We start from the raw sequence: 24,949 nt of genomic DNA, 5'->3' as shown, positions 1-24,949 counted from the left end.
ATCACCTGGCTTTTCAGACCTTCAGGGTGTTTCAGAGTTTTGAATTTCTAGTAAAATTCCTTTTTGTTATGCAGTAAAAGTACAGACCCCTTCATGGATTGCTGCCTTGTCATGGCGAAGGGGCTCGAGTCATTCAGAGAAGACATGGGCTATGCTGTGCAGGGACGCCCAAGATGGACAGGTCGTAGTGGAGAGTTCTGACTAAACGTGATCCACCTGGAGCAGGAACTGGCAAGCCACTCCAGTATCTTTGCCAAGAAAACTCCATGAACAGAAACAAAAGGCTAAAAGATATGATGCTGAAAGATGGGACCCTCAGGTTGGAAGGCGTCCAACATGCTACTGAGGAAGAGTGGAGGACAAGTAGCTCCAGAGCTAATGAAGTGGTTGGGCCAAAGCTGAAAGGACGATCAGCTGCAGACGCGCCTGGAAGTGAAAGGAAAGTCTGATGCTGCAAAGAAAATTACTGCATAAGAACCTGGAATGTAAGATCTATGAATCTTGGTGAGCTGGAGGTGGTCAAGCAGGAGATGGCAAGAATAAACATTGACTTCCTGGGCGTCAGTGAACTAAAATGGATGGGAATGGGCACACCATCTAGAACTGACACCAAAGAAAGATGGGCTGGAATGCTAAAGTAGTGAGTTGAGAGATAAAAGGAACAAAAGGTAAGTTTGGCCTTGGAGTTCAAAATGAAGCAGGGCAAAGGCTAATAGAGTTTTGTCAAGAGAACAAACTGGTCATCACAAACACTTTTTTCTAACAACACAAGAGGCGACTCTACACATGGACATCACCAGATGGATTAATCGGTTTTCAATGCATTCCTATGGGAAATGCTGATTTGACTTACGAACATCTTCTGGGACAGATTAAGTTCGTAAATTGAGGCACCACTGTATCCATATCTTTTGTAAAGTCAACATCTCTTAATTGTGCCTTTCAAGACCAACATGCACTCAAATACTTTCCACTATCACAGGTATACCCTGTAACAGGATATTGTTCCTGGGGAAATTAATTTTTTGTCCCAGCAAAGGATTACAGCTAAACTCAGAGAAACAGGGAAGTCTAAAAAGTCCTAGTCTTGGTTACTCAGATAACCCAGGTGCTTCAACCCAGCAAGTTCTGACTTCACTATATTACAGCTGGGCAGATTAGCTATTAAATTAATGTTGCAAAGCAATAACTGAGGCAGTCTTTGGGATGGTGCTGATGAGGAAACCTGTGATTAAGGCCTGAAACCAGTCACCAAACAATGCAAGCTAATTTGCCTATATTCCGAGGGGAGAGAAGCTCCTGCTGAGACACTAAGATGCTTTCATTTGTTAAGGATTTTCCACTTCTGTTCACGGGCTGTCTTTAATGTCTGTTTTTATCCTTCTTACAAAGCTTCTAAGGTGGTGTTTGGCCTTTAACCCTTCCAGTATCTGAACCTGATATTCAGTGCTTTCAGTAATCTAAATTTCATCCTGTTCCTTACCTTCTTTTGAAAATACATCACTGAGTACACAAAAGATTTCAGTGTGCTGATTCATCATTTGAGGAGGAAAACATGTCTTTTGCTCCACTCCTCCTTTACTACCTTCTTATTCGTCCCTAAATGTGGATAGAAATTTATTTTCTCAGGTTATTTACTTGGTTTTACTGGCCTTACAGGCCTGTCTGTTGTTTTACTGTCTGTAGCTGCTGATTCTTATTAGTTGTTAATTTTTATTATTGTTGCGTTGGAGCCAGATGTAATCATGATTAGAGCAGATTACCTTTGAAATCAGTGAATTAATTTAACTCTCATCAACCTCAGTGGGCCTGCTCTAAATATGATTAATCTTGGATCCAAAACAATGTATTCAGTGGCTTTCAAAACAGCATTATATATTGCAAATATTTTTGTTAGAAACCACACTGTCAAGAGGGTCATGTGCTCCTCCCATCTGTTTAAGATTTATTCCAGACTCAGCTTCAGAACTGACTCTGTCATATAGGCTAGTCTGTAAGATATTTTTATCTGTCTCTTGGTGAGACTAAGGCAAGCAATGATGTAATCTGCCATCCTCTTCAGACTTTCCCCTTTGCTGCAGTCCTCACAGAACATGGAGAAAGGACGGTTTTTTTTTCCTATCAACAATACATTATTCTGATCTATCCCTGTTTGCTTGCAAAGTCTTTGAAGTTGACTTGAACATAAGTAGGCAATAAAGAACCATTAGCTTTACAAAAAGCCCTGCTTCTGATGGATTTGAAAACTGCTAGAACTGCTGGATATGGAAAAACACATTTGTGCATATTTTTAGAATTTCTCCCTTCTCAGGTGTGGCTATGAATGTTGTCATGCTGAAAACCATATTTTCATCATGACAATGTACATTTTCATCATAAAATTCAGGTTTTACCTCTGATAATTTCTTTTCTGTCTCTGGGCCAGCAATGAAAGCAAATTCCGGAGATTGCCATTCATAGCCTTCATTTTACATCTCATTTGAAAATGTGGTTTTAATTACCAGAAGATGCCTCTCTTTCTTGGAAACAAATGGAGTAAACCTATGCATACTGAAAAGTCAGCTGTTTCCTAGATTTATAAGAACAATGCAGCTTACTTCCAGGAAACTGGATATAGGACTGCAATCCTGAGAAAGGCGCAAAGTTACAGTGTTGTTAGAAACTATTTCTATGAATTTCTTCCCTTTCTAATCTCTTAAAATATGGCCCTATGAATCTGTCCTATCTCAGTTTGCATTGAAAAATAGTAGCTCTCAAGAGGCCTCTGTAGTAAGGGAAAAGTACATATGATTGACTTGGCTAGTAACACATATTTTACTCTTTTTATATTTGTATAGATTTTGGTTCCTCTGAGATGCAAATATTAGACAGTTCTTGGCATACTTTGAACTAAATCTGAGAGGTAGCAGATGTCTCATTTGAATGTTAAACACAGTGTTAATGCCTTCCTTGATGAATATTGGAATCTAGGGATAATTCTAAAAACTGATTAAATGGCTGCAGATAATACAAAATAAAATAACCCTTTAAAATGGGAATGTAACTTCCTTTTCTCCTCATCCACCAGAGAGAGACAGGGCTATTTGCAGAAGAAAGCTAAATACCATTAAAATTCTATTCTACTATAGCAAATGTCTAGTGGTACATTTATTTATGTAATGAAACAATTGTTTAATGTAACATTGTAGTGACTGTCCGGACAAATGTGTCTCATGTGTGGGTGACTGTTTTTATGACATTATTAAAATATCATTTGAATACACATTTTTTTTTAAAAAAAGCCAAGTTTGAAAGCTTAAAATACAGTAGGACCCATTCCAAGCCCCCACCATGGATCCCGAAAAACACGTTATAAAGTACTTTGTAAAGATAGTGAATGCTATACATAGCATGGTCTCTGGCTCCCTCTGATGGACAGTCCTGGTAATGATATCCTGGGAATATATTTCTGTAGCAAATACTATACATAGCATCGTCTTTGGCTCCCTCTAATGACCAGTTCTGAGAACTTCATCATTTAAAAAATATACAGAAGGACCCCCTTATCCATGGGATCAGCATCCATCGATTCACTCATCCATGGTCTGAAAATATTAAAAGGAGGGGGCATGAGGGTGGTTTCTCTCCCCTGGATGCAGGAAACCCAAACCTTCTGTCTAGAGAGTGAACCAGAGGAGGAGGAAGTGGAGAAGGAGGAATCCAAAGAGAACTAGCCTTTCCTTTGGGCTCCATTTCCTAGAGAAACTCTCTATGTTTGTGCAGGTGGGTCTGACAAAGCCAGTTTCCCCCCTCTTCCTTATGGAACATGTCTCTAAATATAGGACATCTTCAAGCATCTATAGATACAAAAATCTTTCATTATTACATATCTGAGACTTGACTCAACCCTTTAAGCCCCAACCCCACCCCATAACTCATCTGTATGTTAAACAAGGTCCAAACTATATGTTACAAATAGCACACAAACAGAACAGAGGATTCCTTAATTGCTCCAAAGACATCTAATTGTCACAGCAGGAACTTTTCACATCTCCCATACTTTGCAAATTACCTTGCTTTGTTCTGTGGTTGATCTTTGAGAAATAAGCATAGGCTTCCTTTACAAGTGCATACCTTCTTGGGTAAAAGAAGGACATACCCATAGACAGCCCCATAGAACTAGATAGTTTTACAATAGCAACACATATTGTGTGAAATCCTCTTGGTTAGCATAGTATGTCACAACTAGAGTACGACCATAGGGAGGCTGGTGAGTCAATTCCTTTATAGGCACTGTTGATTTAGTGGATCCACTGTAGTTTTAACACATTATGCTAAGCAACAGATTTCAGTCATTGTAGATTAGAATAAACAACAAATGCAGCTTGTAGACAGTGCTTGGAAAAGTAACTTTTAAAAAAAAATATACAGTGGTTTTAAAAAAGCACCTTTATCAAGCTCTGTTTGTATCATCCAGGACCACCTATGGTAACAAAAACACTACTCTCCCCACTTTTCTGACTCTATGATCATTCATTAGATATTGGACAATAATTATCCAGAATCAAAGAATCTAAATTTGTTTCTTTAAAATGATATGTAGGCGCTTAAGCACTGCCTCCTTCACTGCAGTGGAAGCCATGCTTCCTCAGAGAGGCATTATCCACTTGGGAGGCTCAATTATGAAGCCAACTTTGTCAGACTTTTTATATCTAGGAACAGCTTTACAGACTAACAGCTTTATTGTGGCTCTGGCTTTCTTGGATTAGAGCCTCCTTTGTCAGCTGCCTGGTGCTCTCCTCTGTCTGTAGAGATGGGATAGTGGGAAACATTTGTAAACAGTGAGGGGGGAAAGGCCAGCAAATGCAAGAGGTTAGCCATAGGCCTCTGTGACATTTTTGTCCTGAGCTCACCCAAATTAAACTAACATCAGTCATTGGAATAATATGGTCTCTCCAGCTTTACTTTATCAATTAAGAAGGTAGCCTAGAATTTCAATTAAATCTGAACTGCATGGAGTTGAATTTGCTAATACTGTAAGTTTTTGTCCAACAGTTTCACACTGAAACCTTCTTTTGTTGACTTCTTGTTGAAATGTGATCAATAGTAGAGTGCCCTGGGACACCTTGATTTTCTGGTGTTATCCTTTTTAATGTCAGACTTATACCCATTTATGTTTCTGCACATAGAGTGACCTGCTTGTTATTGCAGACTACTAGGGCTTTGTTGGCTGTCATGAGATATATAGAGAAAGATGGGGACAGTCCTTTATAGAACAGCTGACATTAGATCCTGTAGCAATGCTGGAAAAGGGACAGAACTAACATCTGAGGGCCTGTCCAGAGTGTGAAATTTGGTCTGATCCAGACGGTGCTTGAAAAGACCTGACCTTCAGTGCAATCTGTTTTAACTCTTGGTGCCTGTCCAAGAAGGCAGAACAAAGAGCTATTTTGCATCTCAATGAATCATCTCAAAAAGACTACATGTCCTAGCTCTGTGCCACAAAGATATGGGCTGGCTCTTAGAGGGGAAGGAAGGAACGCTTTAAGTAGAAACATAAGTGGATAATGCCAAACTGTGCTACCAGGGAACCCTATATCAAAACTATATGCCAGTGTGGACAGGTTCTGAGTTTGTTGTCAGATCTAGTCCCTGCGTTTGTGTTTAGATAGACTTTTGTTACTTCTAGAGAGCTATTTTAGATTTGGAGATTGTCTGTAAGAAAGATGAGCGGAACAGTCTGATTAATGCACCACTTACGTAGTCTTTCAGTACCTTGCTATGACTTTCTAGCAACTGCACCCCATCTTGTCTACTGTGGGGGTCTGTCTCTCCCCAGTCAGTCCCTTTCATCTGTATTCTGATCAGCAAATCCAATGTATCATTAGAAGGTCACATGGTTTGATTTAAGAAAGTAAAAGAATTTGAAGAAAGCAAATGACTTCATATTACAGAGTTCATTAAAAAAGGGGGGGGAACTATTTGCAGTTCCCTGCTTGTTTGCTTAAGTTGTAAAAAAAAAATCATTTGGCATTAAAATTGGAAGCATCCAGAAAACCTATTGCATTAATGTGGGAATAAATGAATATGCAGTAGCATTTAAGCAGATGACGCAGTGTTTAGAGGTCTGTGTGGCTGTTCATTGAGTCACCCAAAAAGAAAAAAAAATGGAAGGAAGGAGCTGATTTGTTTATTGTATTCATTGGAAAATATTTTACAGTCTTTTTTTCTCTCCCATTCCGAGGCCCACAGTATCTAGTGTTTCAAAGCTTAAACTCACAGAGTTTAAAAGCAATGACATTAAAGCGCAATAAACAAAGTATAACAGTAAAGGATCACAGCGATTAAAAAAGACCAAAATGGGTTCATATTGTTCCAAGTCTTGCTTTTGTTTTGTCTTCTTCTTTTTTGGGGTGGGGGTGGGGGTTATCTCTTTTTTATTTTTTTATTAAACACAGACAAACATAAAAAACAAACACAAAAACATATATACGGGGAGAATATATCCATCTAACATATAAACCTGACTACATAAACCATATTGCCCTACTAAGCATCTTTAGGCCATATCCATTTAATATATAATTCTGACTACATAAACCCTAAAGATTAACATACTTAAATTGTCTAATATATAATCTTAAGCCTGTATTGATCTTATATTCAAGCCATTCTTAGTTGCATAGATCAACTATAGTTCACAAGTTACTTAGTATCTTCATATTTCTAACTCATCCTCAATACCTTCTAAACAGTTGTGATCAGAATATGTAATCTAATTTGAGCATTACCTATATTTATCTACCTTTTAAGACATTCAACAAGTAACTTCCCCATTTTTATTATATTTCTTTGCTCCATGTATAAATCAGGGATTTTTAATTATTTATAGCCTTGTGAATCTAGGAATTCATTGCTTTCATTCCTTTTACTGGCTTTTAAAGTGCTATCTATATAGTCTCGATATATTCTTTCACCTGCATTCACCTCTAACCAGTACTCATCATAAGCAATTCTAATTTCATCATAAAGGTAGCTTAGCCATGCACACCTCCCCACATAGAAGCTCTAGGCCAGCTCAATATATTTCTAAAAGATCCCCACTTTAACAGGTAAAGAAACATTGTAAATCTCATTTTATCTATATAATCACTATAGATTCAGTCATATTTAAGCTCTCTATATAAACCATAAGAGCCCAAGCATCTTGTATTATTATTCTTCATTGACCTTTATGAAATTTTACCTTTTAGCTTCCCATCTGGCCATAATTGTTCATAATGTAATTACTCAAATTGCTTTCTGTGTGAATATATCTCTCTCAGGACCAAGAAATTTTATCATTTAATCCGCAGGATTCTTTCCCCTCTTTTCACTTTTGCTTCTCGACTCCAGTATCAAACTTCCAAGATTAATTTCTTACTCCCAACAGTTTGTTTTGCAACTTGGAGTAGTTAATTACAAAGATAAAGCATACACCTCGTTGAGAGATGGCAGGTGGGGGACAAGAGACTCTGCTAAAATTGTGAGGACAGTTAGCAAATCTTAAATGACCAAGCTTGAAAGTTGAGAATGTGGTTCAACGTGGTGCATTCTTTGCTAACCATCACTGAGAAAAAATGTCACTGTGTGATCACACCCTAAGTTAAATCATAGCTCTTAGCTAAAATCCTCTAGTGTTCCAGAGACATGATTCAGGGAGTCCTGCAGTGATATTTGCCAGCAATGACTGTGTTTTCCTCCCAATCACAAAAAAAGCTGATTTGAAAATGACAGAAAGTGTGAAAATTTCCTCTTGCGACGTTCAAATTTTCTCAGCATTTAAGGAACTCCCTCTTCCAAAAGTGGGCTATCTATAATGTACAATTTGTCCCTATCTTCTTAGCATGTCAAAAAAACCATCGTTCTCTGAATTATATAAAGCAAACACGTGCAGGGCTTAATTTGTGAAGGGGGTTGCTGCCAGAACCACTTCCTGAATGGAGATGTCTACCCTAGCAAGATGTTTTGCCTCTTGGTGCAAAACCTATGGAATCAAAACCCAACCGCTTAATTATGTGAGAAAAAGCACTTTGTGCATTAGGTATACTTTGAGGCCACATGCCCTCTCCCCCCCCCAGCTGTTTTTGGGGCTCCATTTACAGTGGACCCTCGACTTACAGACGGCTCGACTTACAGACTTTTCGAGTTACAGACTTCTCTGGCCACAAAATTTAGATTCGACTTGCAGCCAGAGCATCGACTTACAGACCAGAAAAAAACCAAAATGGAATAAAAATAGAATAAAAACCACTGGTTATGGATCGGTTTTCAGTGCATTGTAGGTCAATGGAGATTCGACTTACAGACTTTTCGACTTGCAGCCACCATTCCAATACAGATTAATTCCTTAAGTAGAGGGTCCACTGTATCTTCATGGCTTGCTCTCACTCCCTCTCTTTTCTCTTCCTTTTTCCTTTTCTGGCTTCTTTTTCCAGAGAAAAACTGATGAACTGCCATTTCTGAAACTCTGCACGAACAACTATTCGCTCTTTAAGTCACTCGGTACCAGGGGGGAAAGTGTCACAGAAATGCAATAAAGAATCAAGTAAATAAAATTTGAAAGACAGTCAGATACACAATCTCACACTGTCCATCTTCCCACTGGCCTTTTTTCAAAGGGACTACTAGCCACTTCCAGTGTGTTTAGGGCTTACATTGCCTTGCACTGTTCTGTATCATACTGTATTTTCATTTTTGCAAATTTCCGTGAGCCTAGAAGATGCTCCAGAAGCAAATCATACTTCAGAGCCACTGAAACTGTGAAATTCGGCCGTACGTGTTCAGGAAATTTTCTACATCTCTCAGTTCCAAACAATGGATAACTGTGTCTCCAAACAAGCAAAGGAGAATGTAGCGCTCATGGAAATATTCACAGTAAAAATAATATTTCCGGTTTTCCAGAAGATGGCACTGTAACTGCACTTAAAGCCATAAAGAGGGAAGACTGGTAGCCAATGCATTTACTGTATGAGCTGACTGCATCCACATATGTCCATACACCACACCAACGTCGCATATGTACAGAATATGCTGGCTTGCAAATAATGAATAGCTCATTCTGGTGACTGGGCTAAATGGCTGGCTGCTATTCTTGGTAGCTTTTCTTTTCTGTTTAGAAATAACAGGCAAAATAGGAGAAATGGGTTTTACATTAATTATTTTCCATCATTGTAGCAGCATTGCTTTCAGTATCTGCATGCTTATGAATTCTAACAACCAGATAGCAATAGATGTGTTCTGAATAGCATCATACGGGCCAAACTGTCAGAGGTAACTTTAACAGGCTGGGAGTACAGGGAAGAAGATGAAAAATTCTGCATCCAAAGATTGGAACCTCAAATTAAGTTAACACAGATGTGATTCTTTGGACCTGACAGGTGTCAGCCCAAAGGAGTGAGCTGCCCAGGCCCCAGACCTGTTTGTTTGTTTGTTTGTTTGTTTGCTTGCTTGCTTGCTTGCTTGCTTAAAATATTTTCATTTCACTGTTCTCCTTAAAAGGACAGTACAGGTCCTTGAGCACAGTATGGGGGTGATAATGGACTGGACGAAGGCCTATGAACTGAAACTGAATCCAAATAAAATGGATATCCTATTGTTGGGAGGACTGTCAGCGTGGTTAGAGGGACATTTTCTTGGTCTTGATGGGGATACATCCCCTCTGAAGGATCAGGATTGCAGTTTGGGTGTACGCTTGGACCCAGCTCTTTCTATGGGGGTGTAAATCTCTACAGGGGCCAAGAGTGCTTTTTATCAACTTCCGTTGATTGCCAGCTGCACCCCTTGTGCACTGCCCAGAGAATGCTTGCTCTACGGGGTGGCCTGTAAGTCGAAACAAACAGACAGACAGACAGACAGACAGACAGACAGACAGACAGACAGACAGACAGACAGACAGACAGCAACGTTTTGTCTACTTGCTCTGCTTCCATCTTCTAGGTGCCTCTTAGCACACAGCACCATATGGGTTCCTGGCAGGAAACTAAAATCAGTCTGGATGAGCCTCATGCTCTTCCTAGAAACAGCTGATGGGCTGGAAAGTCAGTCTTGCAAGAATGGCAAGAAAGCTGCAAAGTTATCTTTGAAAATTATCCAGGAGCAGAAAAGGGGATGCACGTAAAAGCTTTAATCCCATGTACATTTCAAACACATGTGTGCAACCATGTCCACAGCAGAGATATTTCTAGCCACTCAGCAACTGGCCTGGCAAGAACGCATCTGAGAAAGAGGGATGGGATACGATACAGGCATTCCACCCTATTTGAAAACCCCTGAGATGAGAAACCAACCCAGTCTTATTAATCCAAAGACTGCAGCATGTTTTAGGAATCATATATATATTTAGCTTGCCAACATCAGGCAAGGAGATACACATACAATTATAATCACTTCTCTTAGGGGAAAAATATTATTGTAAACAAGAGCTTGCTGCATTGCAAAATATAAAGCCAGTTGTGCTGAATGAGTACCAGCTGATTTCACTGAGAGCAAGCAAAGCCAATTCAGAGTGAGGTGAGTCAATAATAGTTGAAAAAAATGGGAACCAGTAAAAATTTTCATCCTTTGGAAAATGAGGAGGGTCACATTGGATGCAGACGACTGCAAAATCATAACTTTTTTGCTCGGTGGTGTTATTTCTTGTCACTCCAGAGCCAAAATCCTAAGGAAATAACAGATCTCTTAAAGCCACTTCTGCTAATTAAACACGAGGAGGCTGTTCGGAGACTTCCATTTATGCTCAGTGGTTTGGGATCTGAGCATATATTTACCTATATCTCGAGCCTATAGACACTATAAGCACCCGTACATATCCCCCAGCTAGCTTAGTGGTTTAGGTATTTGGTTGTGGAGTCAGATGTTGGGAGTTCAATTCCCCACTGTGCCTCCTAGGAGTAAAGCCAGACTGTGTGGCCTTGGGCAAACTGCACAGTCTCAGAGCACCCCCAGAATAATGGAATGGTAAACCAGTTCTGTGTCATCTTCTCTACTAGAAAACCCTGGAAAAGGCTGACATAAGTCAAAATTGACTTGAAAGCACACGATTATTATTAATTACGTATCCCCACCCCACCCCGTTGCCCATGCTAGGATTTTCCTTCAATGGCTAAAGATTAGTTTATTTGTTGAAAATATTTTTACTGCACCTTTCTCCTTGAAAAGGACCCCAAAGATTGCAAAATGTGGCAGCCGAGAAACAAGAAGAGAAGCAAGGAGGAGCTATCATTACTTTTGCTGCTTGTATCTTTTTGTTCAGTGAATACATCTCCCATCCTTTTCATTTTTCCAAGAAGGAAAAACTATGCATTTCGGTGACTCATCCTTCGAACTGGAAAAAGCAGATTTTTTGAACCCTCTCCCGCTGTGCTATTCAAGCATTGTTTCTGTCGAGTTATTCCTGACAATCACAATGTTAGCGTCAAGGTTTCTTTTCTTTCCCCCCTCCTCAACCCCCTCCTCTCACGTCTTCCAAATAGATTAAGCTGCTGCCTTTTAAGCAAGGAAAGATATTACCCAGCAGCCTTTAGGATTACGTTATCAGCTGCAAGCAGATGGTGCCTATCAGAGTTGTGTCAATCACTGCACACCTGTTGATCTCCTAGAAGCCAACAACAACAAAAAATTAATTGCATAGAAATGTTTTTTAAAAAGATGTTACAAGGAAAGGCGGAGAGGAGGCAGAATGACTCAGTGCATGCAACATTTGGAATAAATAAATTGAAATAGAAAAGATGACCAAGGATGGCAGTGGAGAGAGAATGTGCAAAACAGGGCACAAAATTGTATCTCCTAGTCCGTTTTGTGTTACAAAGGAACTGGTTCTGTCTCCACACAAAGATTTTTGTATGCACAAAGAGAAGACAATGCTCAGAGCAGTAAGTCCATTGACGATAATATCAGATATTTCTAATGGATAATAGGAACAACTCTGCTGAGCAAGGTGTTGAGGGTACACTTAGCAATAGTACTGACCTTGAGTTTTTCTGAAGGTGAATACAAGTGTAAATGAAAGTATCATTTCAGTTCCTTTTTCTTTTACAAAAAACCAAAAGTTTATCTGCATTCTTAATTTTTTTAAATATTCAGAATAGAAGGAGTTGTGTTTTTTTTTTAAAAAAAGGAAATAAAAGGAGCACAGAAGAAAACTAGACTGCTCATTTCATCTGTCCAAGCCAAGGTTTTTTAATATTTAATTCCTAAATTTAAGCTTGGAACTCCTGTACACTCAAACATATTAGTACGTAAACAGTGCATCAGGTTACTTTGTCATGCGGGTATGAAGTCTACATGCTGGCAAAATTGTACATACTTGATTTGGACAGGTATCAGAAGGGTTTTAGTTCGTTTTTTAAGAATTTACCACGAATAATAAATTTCTTCTTATTCAGGATGGAAGAAATTTGAGGTCCGATCACTTTGAAATACAAAGGAAAACAAAATTAGGAGATTTCCCTTTAATATCTACTGTTGACACCTATTTATTGTTATTAAGATATCAGATCATCAGTTTTCCCTAGATCTTGATTAGCTTTTGGGCACTGTTAATATAAGAACTGCTTTGCTACATTAGAAGATCAAAGGTTTCTATCTAGTTTAGTACCCATATTTCCAAATGAGCCAACTCAAGAATTCTAGGGCTTTCAAGGAGAGCATGAAGCCAAAATACTCAGCTATGTGAAGGGGACAGACTACCCACCTTGAGCCCTTTAAAGATCAAATGTTATCAAGAGGCTTGGCCACACCTGGGACATCTTGAGGTCCCTAGCCAAAGCACTTAGGAGATCTTTCCCCACCTGCTTTAGTTGGGAAGCCAACTTTGTTCCTTCTCCCTTTTCCCTTGCATTAGGGACTGAATTGGTGCCTCCCAATACCAGCTCAGATGTTCCATTTTGTTCTTTTATTGGAAAGGACAGTGATATGCGATGGGCATTCCCATGCTTCTCTTCAATCACTAATTATTCTTCTTTGTGTCACCCTTGGGCCCACACCCAGGGCAGAGTTCGATGTCTAGGAGTATGCTATTATTCAGTTTTGATTCAGTATCACCAATTCTGGTTTCTGCGTACCATTGTCTTCCCTTAAGACACACAACCGTAGCTAAATATACAACAACGTATCACAAAGTCTAGTTAGGGTGAAGCCCAGCATTATCAGTCCTTAGTCACAGTTGTAGCACACTCATCTCAGAAGCAAGGACACACAATTGGGTGTACAGGTCTTAGCAGCCTCCAAGTGTACACTGGATAGTGTGGACTAGGACTCAGAAGACCTGGCTTTGAATCCTCACTCAGCCATGGAAACTCATGGGGAGCAGGAATTGGACTGGTAAAGCCACTCCTTAGATATTTCACTTACCTTGAAAGCACTGTTAGGGGCACAGAGACTTTTGTGTTCCCGCTCAGTTTGTTTCATAGCATGAATGTAAATCTCCCTGCTCTCCACCTGAAAATAGCTTTAATTACTGACTGTTTACATTAAAAAACAGACACTCTCCAGGTATACTATTATTCCATGATGGAATGAACATTTATTTGGCCTTGCATATAATTCATTATCCTGTATTATTATCATTATTATTTATGTGCTGCTGTATTTGCTCTCCTCTTAGTATTGCATTGTTGGGTTAGATCACTTTATTTCTATTTTATACGAAGTTGCACTGATTAACAATTTCAATTACATATTTATTGGATGCCCTTATTATTTGTCAATTTTTAAATGCTTTTTACACACCAACATTTATTTTTGTTCACTGGAGATGAACAAAAAGGGAAACTTCGTGGGTAACTGGCATATACATTAAGGAAAGGAAGACTGCAGATAAAATGTGGCAGGTAGTTAAATGCCCCTGTGTGACTTCACATCAAAAGAGCCCACGTTAATCGGCATTTCCCTTGCGGTGTAGCCACACCTTGAATCAGGAAAAGCTTATTTCCAGGATAAGTGCCCATAGGCTTTTTTTGAAGACTTCACAAATGTAATGTGTTGTGACAAGCCATAAATACATTCAAATTCTCCCCATCCTACCCCAGGATACAGTTGCCCGAATGAGGAGAAACATCTCGCCTTTTGTTTGTTTATCAACTACTGTTATGTCCTGCTTCTCCCTTAATGACCTGAGGTACGTGGTTCGTTTCCTCCCTACTGTATCCTCACAACAACCTGTGAGGCAGGTTTTATCAAAGAGATAGAAAAGACGTCCATGAATTTTACAATCATCTTCCAACTACAGAGCTGGAAGGGACCTTATGGATCACCAAGTCTAGCCCCTGTCAAGGAGGCATAGTGGGGAATCGAACTCCCAAACTTCGACTCCGCAGCCAGAGACCTAAACTACTGAACTGTCTAGCAGTTCAACAACAGAGGATAGAGCACAGTATTCTATGTCTCAGTAGAGAACAGAACTCAGTCTTCCCAAGTCCTAGGCTAACATCAACTGCTATAATATATTGACACGACAGTTATTTATTTTGAGTTAAAAGGAAAATAAATCTGTCTGCTGATGCCCATCATTGTCCATTACTACTTCTCTGTGCTGGGAATGGTGTTAGGAATCATCCAGTATTGTGACTGGAAGTGTTTTTCCAAACAATTCCAGAAGGGAGCGGAGTGGAGAAGGTGCACAAACATTGATGCCATGAGTATCCGGTTTAATCAGAGAAATCTACTGTTCTGGTCCGAGTGTTGGGAGAAACAGTGGAGTGGGGAAATGATAGGAATGTATCCGCAGACACACTCTCATAAAATACATTCTGGATAGAAACAATTGCCTGTGTGCAGCCAGCAAAAACAAGCAAGCCAGTAAATCTTGAATGAGGTCATTTGTTAGAAAATGCGTTTATCGCTGTGTGACACCCTGACACTGCCAGTCCTAAGCCGTGGTGCAACAGCGACATCCAGTGGTACTATCAGTGTTATCCTCTCAGGTGAAAGAACTCATGAAATTGTTCCCTTCCCTGTACAGCTTTTAGATTTTGCATTTTGGCATTGCCACGATCTCTTGTCATTACTTTAAAAAACAAACTGGCCAGACTCTCAGTAAGTGTCAAATCTGTCATTTCTGGAACTGCTTTGGGTAATTATTTGTTAGGGTGGTGTCAGCTTCGGGACTGACGTGGTAAGAAATGTACCTTAGTATCTTTCATTCACAAAACTGCTGCACTAAAATCAGATGACAAAGTTCTCGGCATTCTTGAATGAACGGCACGAAGGCTTGAACGTCAGCTGTATTTGCAGTTGGGTCCATTATTTATATATTTTATATAATCTTCCAACCTACTGCATGGTAAGTAGGTTAGACTACAATTCCCATTAGCCCGTGTTTTGTTTGCACAGCCGGGGAGGGCTGTGCAGTTGGAAGCTGATGGGGCACTTGGAAAAATGGAAACGATTAGACATATTATATGTATTAGATAAATCAGGCATTAAAAGGGGGCTGACAACAGCATGTGTAGGTAAAAACCTCAAAAACATCCAACATAGGGAAAAAAGAGGCCAGTGTCCCAGGGTTTTTGCTGTTTTGAAAGTCCGGCCATTCTAATAATGCAGGATCATTTGTCCTGTGGAAGCATTGCAGCTGTGCAAGCAGTGGTGGGTTTTTCTCTTTTTTTATGGAGATCACTGCTTGTGCAATATTAGTAACACATGTGCAAGCATTGTGATCCCACCTTACTATCCTCGTGGGACTTTCCCCTCAGTACGCTACTGCTCCTAGTATTTGAAATGCACCACATTTAGCAGCAGTTGTTTAATAAGGCAGCGGGAACAGAAAGATAACGTTTTTATTCGCCTAACGTTCTTAGGCGAATTCATTCTGTTTTAAAAACATCGCTATACTGCTGTTAAAAACTACTGGCTGCAGGAATGGTTACTGATAAAGGTTTTAAGCAAGGAGCAAATTGTGTGTCTGTGTGCTGTTGGTGTCTGACGGAGTACTTCTGCTTTTTTTAAAAAAATCAAAAACAAAAACCATCCCCCTGCATGTTCAAATGTTGGGCTCTTCCTTGAACAGAACAATGAAAAACGTTGGTTCAGTAAGGCCACGGAGAAACGAAAGCATTCCTGCGAGAAAAGACAGGTTTAATGGCCTTAAAGGATGTGGAAAAAGTTAGGCAAAAAAGAGCTATCACCTGCTTAAGGATCTCGAACAAACTCAGTGCTGAGAGGCATATTTCCTGAATGCTGGAGGCATTCAAAAGAAAATTGGACAATCATCTGTCAGACCTGCTTTGATGTGGACTCCTGCATTGAGTAGGGGATTGGACTCGATGGCCTTATAGATTCCTTTCAATTCAGTTATTCTGTGATTCTCTGATTTCCTACAATCATGCCAAGACATACATGCAGGGAAGCGGTGTGTCCTAAAGCAAACATTGAGTTGTCTACAGAGCCAGGTTGCCTTCTTGAATACCAGTTCCAAGTGGGTGCTTAGAGCCTTGGCATGTTGAGAGTGTTCTTTCAGGTTGCCTGTTCATTTCCATTTCCATGTAGATTATTATTTTTTCGCACATGAGAGCCAAAGGAGCCCTGAGTTCAAATCCCTACTTGGCCGTGAACCTCACCAGTGAGGGCTTCAAATGGTAAACCACTCATTGAACATCTAATACACCTTGGAAACCATATTAGGCTTGCCATAAATAATACAACATTGAAGATGTTGAACATTGAGCAATCCACTTACTGGGGTGTGATATCCGATTCACTGCTGCCTCAGCTATAACTTTAAAACAACAACTCAAATGCTGCCTGCATCCTTCCTGAATTATATCTAAGAAAGACATGCCTGGTGAAATCCATCTCGCCAAAAACTTTTGGACTTCAAGTTCTTCATACGAGTGGAAGCCGGACAAAAGGGTCTTGATCCACAAAAGCTCGTACATTGTTTGATGATTTAGTGGTCTATAAAGGTATCACCTGTTCTTTCATTTGTATTTTGTATTGATCACATGGTTCCCTTTTATTTTAATCCACCAATGGTTAAACATAAAATCACAAACCCACATATAGGTAGAGCAGCGGTAAAATATTGATGAGACAACAGGCAGCCAAAAGGAACTTAGCAGAAGATCAAAAAGTTGCTGAAAGGGTGAGGGGTACATCAGAAGTTGTCTGATGACAACACAGATCATTGGTTCATCGCTCTTGAAATTTTCAGAAGTGATCCCCCAGCAGATATCCAGGATTTCCAAAAGGGACTTTTCTAGAAAAAGAATAAATCAGGAGCTAAAGAGAGAATCATCTGAATGAATGGTCGCATCTGCCCTTTCAGCTCACAAACCGACGTGATTTGCTGTCAGAACTAAGCATATCAAATTTGCAGCTGGGTCCTTGAAAATGGATTGCTCATCTGAATGGGATTTTCAAGTGAGAGCTTCACAAATTGCTGCAGAAGTTCACGACTTAAGGCCCCCACTATCCTTCCACACCAAGCTTTCTGTGGCTCCACTGGTCCAAGCATTCAGCCAGCCGATCAAAGCCATCTGTGCTGGGGAAAGATGCCCTCTAACTCGGATTGCTTAACCTTAAAGCTGTTGGCTGATGCTTCAGCCTGGAGCTTTATAGCTGATTACCCAAAACCACAGAGAAATGCCAGTCCCTGTAAAGCTTTTCCTCCCAGCCAGATTTCCACAAGCTGGTGGTTTCCTGAACTATAGAACTGCAACACCCATCATGATCAGGGAGCGCTGGTCTTGGCTGATCTACCAGTCTGAAAAACTTGTCTCATTTGTATAATTGCGCCATCTCCCTCCAGTTCAGCATTTAATCGCTGGTCTGTCCATGCGTATGTCAGAGGGCCATTCCAGTCATTAGGCAAAGTGAAGTGGCTACCTCAAGTAGCTTATTTTGAATGTCATGAAAATAACAATTATGCAATTTATTGCTGTTGTATTTTTAATTGTGACAGAGGTGAAGAGTCCACAATCCTTTGAGATTCTTGCATTAAAGATATGGCTGAGAATTAAAGAATTCGTGCTTTGATTTGGGGTTGTGCACAAAGCCTCCCAACATGCACACAAAGAGATTGGATTTAAGCAGTGAGGAATCAAACCAGGAGTTCTTTAATGGGCAACAATCTGCTACTGTAAATGACTTCATTGCCCTCGTGCTGGCCATTGAGTTACAATAATGTAATGCAGTTATACCACTACTATTACAAAAAGGAATTAATTACAAGTAACTTATTTACAACAAGTTACCTCTAAGCTCTGGGTACTCCTGACAGCACAGGTGACATCCCAGCAATTGTGATGACTCTTACAGTCCTTAATAACTACTGTGGTCATTAAAACTAGATTTCAAGAGGAAGTATAATTAGGATGGCAAAATAGATGGCAAGCCACACCATAACTTCATAGATTAAAAAACAAAAGAGAAACCAGCAACATCTTGTTGGAAGATTCTTCAAATCTATTGATTTTTAAATTGTCTTGGAATAGGGTTTCTTTCATCTTCTGACATTCGAAGTAATTATCTTGACATTGATTCCCCCTGCCCATCCCTGCTGAGCAGAGAGAACTGGCTGCAGTACAGGACAGGGAACAAAAAAAGTACAATAAATGAAAAATAAATGAATACGTAGATGATAGAATCAATTTCATTATTATGGGTCAGCCATCTCCCAGCCTGCTGCTTTCCAGATGTTTCAGAGTACAACTCCCTGGTTTATACTTTGGGAGTTGTAGTCCAAAAGGCATTGGGTGTGTGGCAGTATTACTTGAGCTGGCTGGAGAATTATGGGAGTTGTAGTACATAGTATAACTGTAGTTCATATTTATTTACTATGAGGGTAAATAACAACACAGACACATTCCATCTGAGCTCATGAAAGGTTTGCCTATGGGTACACAGTGGAAGCTGGTGGCTCTGATTTCCAAAGAGCAACTCCAGATTTTGATCCAGACTATCAAAACTAAGCCATTGAAGTGCCAAAGTGCATCCCCAAAATGCATTTATGCAGATTGTCATTTTGAGTTCCTGGATTTCTAAATTTACTATCACACCATTGTTAATCTGCTGCCTTAATCTGTTGTTGCAGCAAGAAATGTCAGTGGAATTACAGCAAAACCTTGTGTGTGCAGGTGTGAAAACAATACCCAGAAGCATCAGGTGGCAGTTGCCACTGTCATACCAGGTCTCCAGTGTCACTTGTCCTCCTCATCGGCTGTTTTGCTCTGTCCACATGCTTGAGCCACTTTTGTCTCCTCATCTTTTTCTCTTTCCCAGCTGTGTGGAAGAAGATCCTGCCAGAGTTGTACAGGATGAAGAGGCAAGTAGAAAGAGTTGGGACTACCTGTAACCTAGTGTAACGGGGCCCCCACAGATATGATGAGAAGGCCATCTTCTGAACCCACGCCAACATAGATCCAGTCCTGCTTATTTTTTCAAAGAATATATTTTTATTTTTATTTATGTTCCTAATGCAGCATTAGTTAGAATGTACGCTAGGCCTCGAGTGAATAACTCAAGTGAAATGAGAAGGAATTTGCTAACGACAAGGTGGTCATCATGCGCCACCACTTCACACTGCAGGTTCGTGAAACCTACCTGTAGGAATAAAGCTGATGCTGTATGTCAGTCAGTATTCTGGCTCTGCTCTCCTTCCTGGATGCTCTTTAGGAGGCTAAGCAACAAAACAAATTATTGTGTTTACTCTTGAGCACCCTTCTGCTGTGCATCTTTCTCTTTCCAGCCTCTGTTTCTGGATGGTTTCATATGGACTAAAGAGGCCCTGGTTGACCTTAATTGGCTGAGCAATTAGGTCTCAAAGCCTAATAAGATCACAGAAGTATCTTTAGAACAAAGTACAGAGAACCATTCTCTCTGGTTACACGCTTACAATGGCAGCAAGCCAAGCCTTTCTTAATGAATTAGCACAGCAATAGAGTTCAAGGGGGGCAGAGGTATATGGAGGGACGCAAAGGCCCTTTGGAAGTCAGAAACTAAGGAGCTGGCCCCAAACATGGAGAAGCAGACGCCAGAATAAATAGCTCATCTCTATCATGTTGGCATCATCTTTCCTACTAATCAATAGGAAATAAGTCGTAGCCAGATAACAGTAAAACTTATTATTTGTTATGCAAGAACTGTTTTTTAAGTGAATGCTGAATTAATGTCCTGCTCACAAACATACAAAGATCCCACCCCAGACATAATCATCTCATAAGTTTTGAAATGAAGGTTTCCATTACTTCTAGAATTACATTTCCCACATTCTCTGAAATTTAACTTGGCCCACATGAGGGATATTATTTACTTACCTATCTAACTATTTAAAATATTTATGCCCCACCTTTCTCCTCAAAAGGAACTGAGGTGAATTACAACAACACATCTCAAAATACAAATGACCATTTTGCTTTCGGAAGAAGGTGGGGGGGTTAATATAACATGTAATATTGGAAGGAGGAAGGGTTTTACAAAGCTTCTTGACTGACTCGCAAAATCTTGGGTTCTGATAAAGGTTTTTATGCTGTTGATGTTTGTGTTTTTGTCCTCTAATGGAGTATGACCTTGAAAATAAAAAAATAGGAAAAGTGGAAGCAAATAATACACCCCTCACCACTAAGAATTAATAAGATGGCAAGAAATAAAGGGGGGGAACCTGTCTTATCCTATAAAAATGCCTTCAACTTTTTTAAAGTAACTGCAAAATATTACAAATTGGACGAGGAAGTAACATTGCCATCTCCCCCACACACCCCAACACATGGTCTATGATTTTACCCCTATGTTTTATGAAGAGCCCTGTCTAAATACAGGAAAATATCCTTCATCACCAGCATTGCCGATTCTGATAATGAAGCAAAAGAATTGCAATTAAACAGTGTTGTGTTAACAGTCATGGCATTAACCAAAGGTTTGCATTTCCCGTTGCTCCGCTTCAAACTCCATCAGGGAAGGGATTATAAGAGTCCACAAATTTCAATTATCAATGCAATGCAAATTACTACAGTGTGTAAATAACAAGCAAAATCCAATGAAGCCGGATCTGGCCTCCAAAAGGATAAATGTGGTACAGCAAAAAAAAAAAAAAAAAAAAAAAAGGCCATACTGACAGGGTCAAAGAATAACAGCACCCCCTCAGTGGAACTGATAAATGCTGGGCAGAGTAGGTGCGACATTCATTGTGGGATGCAATTCACGTGCATGATTATGTTATTAAATGGCAAGGCTGAACAGCTTTGAAATGGGGTAGATGGGTGGGAAGGGAGGTTATCTCTTCCCTTTCTTGTCATTGTTTTTAATGTGCTATCAAGTTGCCTGCAACACATGGCGTCCTATGAATGAGCCATCTCCAAAATATCGTGCCCTCAACTGCCCTGCTCAGCTCTTGCAAGCCAGTATTATTGTCTTTTCCAGAGAATCCTGTCTTCTCATGATGGACCCAAAGAAGGACACATTTCTTGCCACAGCCCCAACCAATTTTCTCTGCTGTTTGCATTTCTAGTGATGCCCCTACTGTAGGATCAAATGGGGCTGTCCTTTGAAATTCAAGTAACTGGGAGGGCAAGAGGTACACATTCTTTCCCTTGGTCCCACAGTCTCAGTTTTCGTTTGGTTTTCGTTTTGTTTTGTTTTTGCAGTCACTGTTACAGGATAAGAACACAGACCCTAGCCTAAGCACTTTTGCTTAGTGTAGTAAATTTCACTAATTTGAACCAATGGAGCTTATAGAGGAGTTGATTCATTGAATCTTCATTGATTCAATGGGCCTACTCTACTGTGATTTACTCAGCTAACAACAGCATTTCGGCTACTGTTGTATACCGAATAATAACAATCCTATGGGCAGGAAGAGAACCATGGCAACTTATTTTCATGGAATTGTTCACAAGTAAAATAAACCACCTCTGAGCATGTACAGAGTGGTTTTCCCTTAACTGCTGTCTGAGTCTCTACAGCCAGGCCAACATGTGCCTTTGCAACCAGAAGACTCAGCCGTGCTGCAAAACTGGTACTTTCTACCTCAGACGTATTTGGGTGTGTGCATGTGTGTTTTATAAAATTGCTGCAGTTACTGACTGTGAGAATATGCAAGAATGGCTCTTTGTCAACATTGCCTCAGGTTATCTAAGGACTCCTCTTGAGGCTGGTTAGCCAGCTGGAGCCATGAGCTGAAGGTCATTAACCCAGAACCTGTTGACTGAATAGACAGAAATAGCCAACTCAGGTGAAAATCTGAAATGGAAAACTAGCGGGGGGAGGGGGGAAGCATAAACAAATATCTTTGGGATTGTTGTTTTTATGTTCCATCAAGTCAGAATCAGGGTATAGTAGACTTTCAAAGTAACTGAGATATTTAAGGAATGGTTTTACGAGTTCCACAACCCCAATGAGTATCCATGGCAGGGAACCAAAGCCTCCTGCGTCCTAATCCATCACTCTACCCACTACACCACACAAGATATTTAGGATTACCGATTGTAAAAAAATTGTCTTGGAGACATACCTCAAATTGCACTATGAAACTTCAGCCTTAACAACCTTTCAGGAGGAAGCAAACCTTATAGAGCTAAGTGAATATACAGGTCTACAGAAAATATATTTTGTACAGTAAGTTGAACTGTGATTTTGCAAACTGCAAAAGTCTTGTGTGCTTGTGTTTCTTTATCATCAACAACATTTACAATCACTGGCTAACAGAATTCAGGATGTAAGAAATGCAGTATTTGCAAGCCAGTTATCCTAATTACGTCGCTCTTCTGACTGCTGCCTGTGTTATTTCTTTCAAACCTAGTCAAAGACATAATGTTTCTTTCTTAGCATGCTTTGATGCTTACAGAGGGATTAAGATGCTTTCAGTTTAATGCCAATCTTATGCCCTCTGAATTCCAACAGGCTGGGCTGTGAAATTGTGGACTGTTTCCTAAAATGTCATGCAAGAAAATAATCTTTAATACACTGGTATTGTGTACGGTGAAGGCTGCTGGTGCTTTTTTTAAATACAACTAAGATGAAAATATGTACCCTAATATATAAGGGCTGAAATCAATTTCAGATAAATTATTGGCAGTTTATATTCCAGTATTTTATAGAAGGAGGAACAACTGAAGTTTAGAAATGTTACTTTTGGGGACTAAAGGACCCAGAATCCCCTAGCCAGCATGGCTTATGCCCATGGCTTTTGAGGAATTCTGGAAGTTGTAATCCAAGAAAGTGCTGCTTTCTCTCAATCTCTGGGAAAAACCTGTTCAAAAGTTGGGGAAATAGTCAAGCAGTGATATCATGGGGGAGGAGGAGTGGCCCCCAGGAAATCTCTGAGGGCTGTATTTGGCCCCAAGGCCAAAGATTCCCCACACTTAGAATAGAGGGTAATCCTTTAGTAGTGGAGTGAGAGAGGGACGTGGTGGCGCTGAAGGCTAAACCGCAGAAGCCTGTGCTGCAGGGTCAGAAGACCAAGCAGTCGTAAGATCGAATCCACGCGATGGAGTGAGCTCCCATCGCTTGTCCCAGCTCCCACCAACCTAGTGGTTCGAAAGCATGCAAATGCAAGTAGATAAATAGGGACCACTTCGGTGGGAAGGTAACAGCGTTCCGTGTCTAAGTCACACTGGCCATGTGACCACGGAAGATTGTCTTCGGACAAACGCTGGCTCTATGGCTTGGAAACGGGGATGAGCACCACCCCCTTGAGTCGAACACGACTGGACAAAAATTGTCAAGGGGAACCTTTAACTTTACCTATGGAGGCTGAAGTTCAATTCCCAGTGTCTCCTGTTGGAGGGATTTGGTAGCAGGTCTTGCAAAAGTGAGCAGCAGCCGATCAAGAGGACTGAGGCCGATGGACAAATAGTCTGCTCTGGTATGAAGGGTCTTCTAATGTAACAGGTCGCTGAGAAGCATCCCATTTTTCACATTCTTCATTTCTTTGGCACCCATGAGGTGTATGTCGGTTTTCTTGTAAGGAGAAAGCATTGGTCACTTAATCACACCTTTTCTAACAAACCAGTTGGAACTCTAAGGACTGAGGAGATTGAAAGCAAACATACACACATGCACAGCCTGCAGTCCCCAAATACAACTGCTTGAACATTCTAGAATAGGAGTGAAGAACTGAGGCGCCCTTAGATGTCGTTTGACTACAGTTTCGATCCTCCTTAGCTACTAGACTGGTTGGCAGGAGCTCAGACTGCTAGGCTGTTAGTTTTTTTTCTTTGAATATTGCTTGTGTTTAAATAATTCAAAAGGCACGTATATTCTTTAGATGTATCTCTCCACAACTTTAAAAAAAGCAACAGGCAATTATGAGTAATAACATCTATGGAGCAACCGTCATTCCATGCTATTTCATGGCTAGCCTCAGTTTGCACATTTAGCAGAGGACTGCACCTCTACTACATCAAGAAGAGGTGGCAAGAATACACATGTGAATTATACCAGAAAGATGTGGATATCCCGGACAACACAGATAGTGTGGTTGCTGACTTTGACCTTGAGCCAGATATCCTGGAGAGTGAAGCTGACCGCCAAAGAATTGATGCTTTTGAATTGTGGTGCTGGAGGAGGCTCTTAAGAGTCCCCTGGACTGCAAAGAGAACAAACCTATCCATTTTGGAAGAAATCAACCCTGAGTGCTCACTGGAAGGACAGATCCTGAAGCTGAGGCTCCAATACTTTAGCCATCTCATGAGAGGAGAAGACTCCCTGGAAAAGACTCAGATGTTGGGAAAGTGTGAAGGCAAGAGGAGAAGGGCATGACAGAGGATGAGATAGCTGGACAGTGTCATTGAAACTGCCAACATGAATTTGACCCAACTCCGGGAGGCAGTGGAAGACAGGAGGCCCTGGCATGCTCTGGTCCATGGGGGTCACAAAGAGTCAGACATGACTAAACAACAAAATAACAAGCACCTCTCTCTGTCCAAGCATATGGAATGAAGGCCCCTCATAGTAAAACCTGATCTCCATTGTTTTAGAGTGGGATTATCCCCAT

The 24,949-nt window shown here is 40.4% G+C and overlaps 1 long non-coding RNA gene across 1 annotated transcript; it reads right to left on the bottom strand.

Moving 5' to 3' along the window:
* Positions 1–1,063: 1,063 nt before the first annotated feature.
* Positions 1,064–24,095, bottom strand: LOC144583812 (uncharacterized). Its single transcript, XR_013537773.1, has 2 exons — positions 11,530–24,095; positions 1,064–9,129 (listed from the first exon to the last, which is right to left on the bottom strand). It is a non-coding gene; the product is annotated as an uncharacterized LOC144583812 (long non-coding RNA).
* Positions 24,096–24,949: the final 854 nt, after the last annotated feature.

The sequence above is a fragment of the Pogona vitticeps genome, chromosome 6 (genome assembly GCF_051106095.1).
Source record: "Pogona vitticeps strain Pit_001003342236 chromosome 6, PviZW2.1, whole genome shotgun sequence".
Lineage (NCBI taxonomy): Eukaryota > Metazoa > Chordata > Lepidosauria > Squamata > Agamidae > Pogona > Pogona vitticeps.
Note: the sequence above shows the minus strand (reverse complement) of the source record. Positions and strands in the feature narration are given on the sequence as shown.